Consider the following 9,684-nt stretch of genomic DNA (forward strand, 5'->3'; position numbering starts at 1 on the left):
TGAGCGCTTATATTACAATTCTGAATCGCTGATCTTAAAAACAATTACACTTCATGATCAAAAGGTGGCCTCCTTTGGCTCTGGTCTTCCACTCTGCCATTCATATTTGCCATTGGAACTCTGCTAACATGGTGAAACCCCGTCTCTACTAAAAATACAAAAATTCGCTGGGAATGGTGGTACATGCCTGCAATCCCAGCTACTTGGGAGGCTGAGGCAGGAGAATTGCTTGAACTGGGACCTGGGAAGCAGAGGTTGCAGTAAGCCAAGTTCACATCACTGTATTCCACCCTGGGCTACAGAGTGAGACTCTGTCTCCAAAAAAAAAAAAAGAAAGAAAGAAAGAAAGAAAGAAAAAAATTGGAAGGCAGAAGGAAATGTGAGTGCAGAAGAGAAGAATGTGATGTGATGATGATGAAAGCAGAGAGATAAAACATGATGTGATTCAGAGACCCAAGCTAAGGAGTGAGGACAGCCTCTATGATCTGGAAAAGGCAAGGGAGCTGATTTACCCACATTGCCTCCAGAAAGAGCTGGCCCTGCCCACATGTCGGTTTTAGCCCCATAAATCCTATTCTGAACTTCTGACTGCCATAAATATAACACATTGTGTTGCTTTAAGTAATCATATTTATCATAATTTGTTATAATGACAAAAGAAAACTAATACATCATAGACATAAGAATCATCTTGAAAATTTAAAGTTAAGCTTTAAATTTGCAACTCAACCTAGCAACCCCTTGTGATAAAAAGCAAGTAAGAAAACCAAATTTTCACTCCTAGCCACAAAATTTAATTTAGCTGAGCATCTCAAAGCTCCTCAGAGGGTACTCAGAATAAAAAGCAATTTTTTTCATCAAAGAAGTCATCTTCATTTAAGAAAGTGTTGCTATAAAGGGTTATCTTGACACTAATGATTGGCATTGGGTGATTTTAATTCTGAGATGTCTGTCACCATAAATGAAATTATGAGACCATAGGATTGAGCTTCTAATTTTCTGTAAGAATACAGAGGAAGAGGAGGGTAAAACTGTTAAGGGTGAGCTTAAATAATACCCAGATCCTGGATAATCAGGTGTCTTTTGTGCTAATGTACATCATCATATTTGTGTTTGAATTAATGATTTTCTACTGATAAGATTTGAAATGGACAGTGGAACTAATCAACAATATTTCTTGGGGATGCATTTCCACTGATGCCAGCCACAAGGTCAAATCTTAAACCCAACATTTTTCAGTGCCTGTAGGATTTTCTCACTATTATCTGCCGCATGAGCATAAAATGGGATTTCTTTCTGAGAAAGATAACTTTCAAGATGATAACCAATTTGCGACATGTTGCCTTGGTTTCTGTATTTGGGGACAGTATAACCCATTCTCAACTCACTGGACTGTCCCATCACAAGCCAAGAGACAAGCTGTGCCTCTGGACCCAGCACACCAAATCCTAGAAAATCCTGGATGCAGCGTTCAATATATTTAAAGCTCCTCTCATTTTTCCCAAAGGCCCAGTGTTCATTTACAAGACCTGCATGTGAAACACCTAAGAACATGTTTGAAAAGTTTCCTTCCCTATGAAGAAAAAAAAATTACCTTTATTCAGCCAATATTATCAAACACTGAAATTCCAATAACACCTTTCCTTTCCTTAAGGATCCTACAGCCTAGAGGAGGCAATAGCTGTATAACAACTACCTTTTCTATTCCTGCTTCAAAATGTTTCCAAATAATTGGTGGGGGAACACTGTGTTTTATGGTGTATTTAATAGCAGACAGATAACATGATATGTTATAGGACATCTCAAAATGTCCCGTTAAGTATCCTAAGGAAGAAAATGAACACGTCTTTAAAAGAGTGAGGATATAGACCAGAGAAGCCCTCCACATGGCTGAATTTACTTGAAAGATGCGTGTATGAAAGCATGTGCATTTTGAGTTCTACTCCACAAAATATCTAAATATACAAGATAGTAATTCATTGAACAGATATTCCAATCAAACATATTTTACAGGAAGATGAGAACAATGCTGATCTTACATCTTCATGTGTCCCAAAGCCTGTCATCACATACCCAGAAACGCAGTTTAAGAAGCTGCAATATAGGAAAAAGAATACTAAATTTTTGGTACTAACCTTTGGGATTCTAATCCTGATTACTTTCTTTTGGAAAAGTTATGTAAGACTCAGTTTTCTTGTTTGTAAAATTATAGTAATATCCTCTGTAAATATGGAAATAGTGAAAGAGAGAAGATCTCCAGGAATTTTTGTCCCTCTCCAGGGAGGAAGACTTTTGAGAAGTTTGTCAGTTTCAGAGTCACTTCATGTTTGCCAGTGGGTGGGTAACAGAACGCTAAGTTTTGTATGGGTGATGCTTTGTTTTTGCTCACTTCCATGCCTAACCTGATCCTGGGCTTGCTTCCTGAAAGATCTCAAGTACGCTTTCCTGCAACCCTCTCCTGTGGATAGCCAAACCTAGAATGGCAAGATATAAAGATATCCATGTGTAGGCTTAGAGGAATCACCTTAGGGCAGGTACTTCATGCCAGACTTCCAGAGTTATACTACTAAATATAATTTAATCCCCATTTATCATTGTTCCCTGTGTATATGTTCCCCTTAACAATCTCATGGGAACACTGGTGGGGCAAAGCAGAATTTGAAGACTGTTAACTTTTCTGGCTAAATCAAACATATCTGTGAACGTGTGTTTAAATTCTATTTATTTTTTCAATTAGTAACAAAATTATAAAGCATAAATGGATTACTAGAGGAAAGCAAATCTCTCTTCTTTCTCTGATCTCCTATTACCCAATTACTTTCTCTAGAAGCAACCACTAATACCAATATATTTTGTACAAGTTTCCCATAAATCTATGCAATTTTAGATATGTACATACATCTGTTTATTTTCACAAATGGTAGCATACTATATACATTGTTCTATCCACCTCATGTTTTTTTACATAGCAAACTATTTTGGAAATATTTTCTAATCTGTCATGTAGAGCTGCTTCATTCTTTGTAATGGCTTCATAGTATTCTAATGTTTTAATGTACCATAATGATTTTTTCTATTTCCCCATTACTGGATGTTTAGGTTGTTTCATAAGTTATGATATCACACATTAAATTTATGAAAATCTTACCATCCAGTTTAGAAATATCATTCATTTATTATGCATAGTCTTTGACTCAACAGTTTTAATTCTGGTAATTCATCTTTCAGAAATATTTATACAACTGTTCAATAATCTATTTATGATGATATTCATTTCAGAAGGTGCCGTAAATTATGTGTACATATTGCAAAAATAAATACATAACTCATATGGAGTACTAAAAGCATACATATCAGTGTCAAAATTATTTACACCTAGCAGGGGAACCCAAGAGGACAGATTTTATTTTTCACTTTGTATGCTTATATACTTTCTATAAGCATGTAGCATTCTGTAAGATATAAATAGTTTCAGTAAACATTTTTTGATGCCACCATGATGTCCATTCCCCTCTCCGAAGGACTCTTGTGAGCCCTAAGTGAAATAATATGCATAAAGACCTTGTCTAATGAAGGCTCTGTTCATGCTCAGCACACAGTTCCTAACGTGACGCCCTTTCTTTACCCATGCAATTTTGTAGCCCATCATAATTTAGTCTCAAATTCTACACTTCCAAGTACAGCCTTTGTGGCAACTCAATAATTCTATCAAGGAATTTGGGAAGTAAAACGTAAAATCTCACTTCTTATCTACACCCATTTTAAATAACCCCATATTGTCATCACTTGCAGTCTTGTGTTTCTTTGGTAATTCCAGTATAAAGAGCATGGTTTTCATGTAATCTACCTGCACTGATTTTGAAGTTGCAACCTCTCTTATTGCTTCATCCAAGCCCTCCTGTCAACCTGGAGAGAGGAGAAAGACAGGTACTGCTTTATACCTTCCATATCAGCTAGGAATAAACCATGCATCTTTTCTTTTAACTCAGACTAGTTAGATTGTATCTGGAAAGTTTGCTCCCAGTTGATAACCTCGGAGCATGACCTCCTCTAAGTTGTCAGGAGCTTTGGTGAAGATGTGGTAAGAGTTGGTGTAATGATCCCAGTCATTTTTTATCTCCAGATACAACAAATATCATACATAGCCCTACAATTACAAAATGCTCTTGTATAGGCCTAGAGTACTAGAGATTCACTTGTTTGAAACATTCTGTTTTTCTAAGATAGGTGTAGAAAATGGCCTTGCAGTCGCTCCAAGAATAACTCACTATTTATACACTGAAGATAGTTTCTTTCTTTTAGGGCACTAAAGTGAGCTGCCCTTGAGAGGGTGAGTAAATAGCTCCATTGTCTCGAATGGGAAGTGTAACCAAAATGGTGTATGTTAAGGATTTAAAAGAGAAGATGCCTAAGGTGTGGAAAAAATATAAGAAACAGGTTTGGCAAGGCTCCGGGTTTTTGGCAAGGTGACACCTGAGCTAATCCTAACCCAGGACTCTGAGGCTGGCTCAGTGATTGGCTCTTGGAGTACATGTGAATAGATAAACTTTTGGAAAGAACTATCATTCCAGAGCCAGAGTAGTACCTAGAATAGACAGCTCAGTCTGGCTCTACATGCCTGCCTACCCTCTGCTGATGACACTTCCACTTGAGAGTCCTCGCAGGTGAAAACACTTCTTAATCACTTTCAGCCACAGAAGTCTAGGTTGGGATGTAGTCCTATGATCAGAATCTTGATGGAATAGACTGAGTGCTTGGAATCCTAATTTTATTTACACATCCAGGGTTATTGATCACTGGATCTAAGTTCAAGCCTTATCTCACTGCCCTACCCTCTCTCCCAAACAGCCCTTCCAAAACCTGCATACGTCAACAGTGTCAACATTCTTCTCACCACTCCTCAGTTTCAGTTCCCTCATTGCCACACAGAGAATGTCTGGAGAGTGACTGCCCTGGTATTCAGTAACTATTGCTCCTACCTGGTTCTGAGGCTGAGTAATGATGATCTGGTAATCTGTCCAGGCATCTACCATCACCTCCATTTTGAATGGGTTTTTATGTTTTATGTTGAAAATGGTGCTGTATGCCTATAATGCAACAGAACAAAACAGTAGGGGATGAAGTTTTTCTCCAATGTAAAGTCTTATATGAGGCATGGGAAATAAGGACAAGAAGTCTAGGAGGACTTAGGATGGGGCCAGTGCTTCCAAGGTGGCTCATTGGGCTACTCATTGAGAGTTATGTTGCAAAAGGGACCAATAAGCATCCACAAAAATCCATGTTAACACCTGAATCATTAGGAACTGGCTTCCCTTATATTCATTCATTTTTTAAAAATTCATGCCATTTCACACTGTAAATGTGAAATGTGTGAAAAGTTCACATTGTAAATGTGTAGCAGATCTTTAATGGCTCGGTCAACACAAAATATTGGCTACAATCAATTACAGGTGGTAATATATCCTGAAAGAGTAAAATTAGAAAAAAAAGGTCCAGAACCATCAGGGCCATTTGGGGCTAAAATAGGATGGCCACCTCCTCCTCAGCCGAGTGAGTGCTGGAGGAGGGAGCCTGAAACTAGGCTCACTGTGACTCATTTGTGGCACCCATTATTGCCCAACCTGCAGTTCACTATGGTGAAGGAGCAATTCAGACTCACCCTGCAGCATCCCGTCTGGGTCAAACAGTGGCTGCTCCCTAAGGAATAGTTGGGGGCGCTACATAAAGTAGTTTAAAAACTATTGTCAAAAGGACATGTTTCACCAATGTTCTTTCCTTAGATTCTCCAGTGTTTGTAATTCATAAAAATTCCAGCCGATGGGGCATGCTGACCAACTTAAGAGCTGTCAATGCAGTAATTCAACCCCTGGGGGGCTCTCCCAACTGGGTTGCCCTCTCTGGCCATAATCCCCAAAGATTTGCCTTGAATTATAATTCATCTGAAGGATTGCTTTTTTACCGCTCCTCTGGCAAAACAGGATTTTGAAAAATTTGCTTTTACTATACCAGCCATAAATAATAAAGAACCAGCCACCAGGTTTCAGTGGAAAGTGTTGCCTCAGGGAAGGCTTAATAGTCCAACTATTTGTCAGACTTTTGTAGCTCAAGCTCTTCAACCAGTTAGAGACAAATTTTCAGACTATTATATCATTCATTATGTTGATGATATTTTGTGTGCTGCAAAAACCAGAGACAAATTAATTGGCTGTTACACATTTCTGCAAACAGAGGTTTAAAACACAGGGCTGACAATAGCATCTGATAAGATTGAGACCTCCACTCCTTTTCATTATTTCAGAGTGCAGGTAGAGGATAGGAAAATTAAACCACAAAAAATAGAAATAAGAAAAGACACATTTAAAACATTAAATGACTTTCAAAAATTGCTAGGAGATATTAATTGGATTTGGCCAACTCTAGGCATCCCTACTTATGCCATGTCAAATTTGTTCTCTGTCTTGAGAGGGGATCCAGAATTGAATAGTAAAAGAACATTAACTCCAGAGACAACTAAAGAAATTGAATTAGTTGAAGAAAAAATTCAGTGAGCACAAGTAAATAGAATACATCCCTTGGCCCAACTCCACCTTGATTTTTGCTACTGCGCATTCTCCAACAGCCGTTATCGTTCAAAACGCAGGTCTTGTGGAGTGGTCCTTCCTTCCTCACAGTACAATTCATACTTTTACATTGTACTGGGATCAAATAGCTACATTAATTGGTCAGGCGAGATTACGAATACTAAAATTGTGTGGAAGTGACCCAGAAAAAATCATTCTTTCTTTAATCAAGAAACAGGTTAGAAAAGCCTTTATCAATTCTGCTTCATGGTAGATTGGTCTTGCTAATTTTGTGGAAATTATTGACAATCATTACCCAAAAACAAAAATCTTCCAGTTTTTAAAATTGGCTACTTGGATTTTACCTAAAATTACCATACATAAACATTTACAGAATGCTCTGACGGTGTTTACTGATGGTTCCAGCCATGGAAAAGCAGCTTACATCAGGCCAAAAGAATGAGTCATTGAAACTCAATATTACTTAGCTCAAAGAGCAGAGTTGGTTGCTGTCATTTCAGTGTTACAAGGTTTTAATCAGCCTATTAACATTGTATCAGATTCTGCATATGTAGTACAGGCTACAAAGGATGGTGAGACAGCCCTAATCAAATTTAGTATTGATGATCCGTTAAACCAGCTGTTTAATTTGTTACAAAAAAACTGTAAAAAAAAGAAATTTCCCATTTTATATTACTTATATTTGAGCACATACTAATTTACCAGGGCCTTTAACTGAAGCAAATGAACAAGCTGACTTGCTAGTATCATCTGCATTCATAGAAGCACAAGAACTTCATGCCTTGACTCATGTAAATGCAACAGGATTAAAAAGTAAAATTGATATCCATAAAAACAGCCAAAAAATATTGTACAACACTGGACCCATGTCAAGTCCTAAACCTGCACACTCAGGAGGTAGGAGTTAATCCCAGAGTTCTATGTCCTAATGCATTATGGCAAATGGATGTCATACATGTACTGTCGTTTGGAAAATTGTCATTTGTCCATGTGACAGTTGATACTTATTCACATTTTGTATGGGCAACCTGCCAGACAGGAAAAAGTACTTCCCATGTTAAAAGACGTTTATTATCTTGTTTTGCTGTCATGGGAGTTCCAGGAAAAATTAAAACAGATAATGGGCCAGGATACTGTAGTAAAACATTTCAAAAATTCTTAAATCAGTGAAAAATTACACATACAACAGGAATCCCTTATAATTCCCAAGGACAGACCCTAGTTGAAAGAACTAATAGAACACTCAAAGCTCATTTGGTGAAACAAAAAAAGGAAAAAGACAGTAAGAGTATAACACTTGGTGAAACAAAAAAAGGTGAAACAAAAAAAGAAAAAGACAGTAAGAGTATAACACTCCCCAGATGCAACTTAATCTAGCACTCTATACTTTAATTTTTTTAAACATTTAGAGAAATCCGACAAGTACTTCTACAGAACAACATTTTACTGATAAAAAGGACAGTTCACATAAAGGAAAACTGATTTGGTGAAAAAATAATAAAAATAAAACATGAACAACAGGAAAGGTGATAACATGGGGGAGAGGTATTGCTTGTATTTCCCTAGGAAAAAAACAGCTTCTAGTTTAGATACCTACAACTTACAGAAGAAGTTGCCATCCAGCAAGGAAGTGGAGCCACTGACCTGGGCCCAGTTCAAAAAGCTGACACAGTATACTGAAAAAGCCTGAAGAAAACAAGGGTAATGTGAACTCCAGAGAATATACTGCTTGCAGCTGTGATGACTGTATCAACGGTGGTCAGTCTCCCCATGTCTGCAGGAGCAGCTGCAACTTATTATACTTACTGGGACCATGTGCCTTTCCTGCCCTTAATTCGGGCAGTCACATGAATAGATAGTCCTACTAAAGTATATGTTAATAATAGTGCATGGGTACCAGGCCCCACAGATGATCGTTGCCCTGCCAAACCCACAAAAAGAAGGAATGATGATAAATATTTCCACTGGATATCATTATCCTCCTATTTGCCTAGGGAAGGCACCCAGATGCTTAATGCCTACAACCCAAAATTGGTTGGTAGAAGTACCTACTGTCAGTGCCACCAGTAGATATACTTATCACATGGTAAGTTGAATGTCACTCGGGCAACAAATAAATAATTTACAGTATTCTTCTCATCAAAGATCATTAAAATTTAGGCCTAAGGGGAAGGTTTGCCCCCCAAAAATTCCCAAAGAATCAAAAGACCTAAAAGTCTTAGTTTGGAAAGAATATGTGGCTGATACTGCGGTGATATTACAAAACAATGAATTTGGAACTATTACAGACTGGGACCCTCGAGGCCAATTATATTATAATTGTATGGGCCAGACTCACTCATGTTCACAAGCCCCATCCATCTGGCCCATTGATCTGGCCTATGATAGTAATTTAAAAAGCTGGACCAGGTTTATAAAAGGTGAAAATCACCCTATCCATTAAAATGGAGTAAAAAGAGAATTTCCTCACCTCGACCAAAGTTAATTAGTCCTGTTACTGGTCCTGAACATCCAGAATGATGAAAGCTTACTGTGGCCTCGCACCACATTAGAATTTGGTCTGCAAATCAAACTATAGGAACAAAAAATTGTAAGCCATATTACACTATTAACCTAAATTCCAATCTGACAATTCCTTTGCAAAGTTGTGTAAAACTCCTTTATATGCTAGTTGTAGGAAACATACTTACTAAACCAGATTCCCAAATTGTAACCTGTAAAAACTGTAGATTGCTTACTTGCATTGATTCGACTTTTGATTGGCAGCACAGTATTCTGCTGGTGAGGGCAAGAGAGGGCGTGTAGATCCCTGTGTCCATGGACTGACTGCAGGAGGCTTCCCCATCTGTCCATCTTTTAGCGGAAGTATTAAAACGATTTCTAACTAGATCCAAAAGATTCATTTTTACTTTGATTGCAGTGATTATGGGTCCCATTGCAGTCACAGCTACTGCTGCAGCTGCTGGAATTTCTTTACACTCCTCTGTTCAAACTGCAGAATATGTAAATAATTGGCAAAAGAATTCCTCAAAATTGTGAAATTCTGAGACCCAAATAGATAAAAAATTGGCAAACCAAATTAATGATCTTAGACAAACCGTCA

At 37.8% G+C, this 9,684-nt stretch overlaps 1 pseudogene; it reads right to left on the reverse strand.

Moving 5' to 3' along the window:
- Positions 1–1,164: 1,164 nt before the first annotated feature.
- On the reverse strand, positions 1,165–9,400 carry LOC103782971 (glycine N-acyltransferase-like protein 2; annotated as a pseudogene).
- Positions 9,401–9,684: the final 284 nt, after the last annotated feature.

Source organism: Pan paniscus, chromosome 9 (assembly GCF_029289425.2).
Source record: "Pan paniscus chromosome 9, NHGRI_mPanPan1-v2.0_pri, whole genome shotgun sequence".
NCBI lineage: Eukaryota > Metazoa > Chordata > Mammalia > Primates > Hominidae > Pan > Pan paniscus.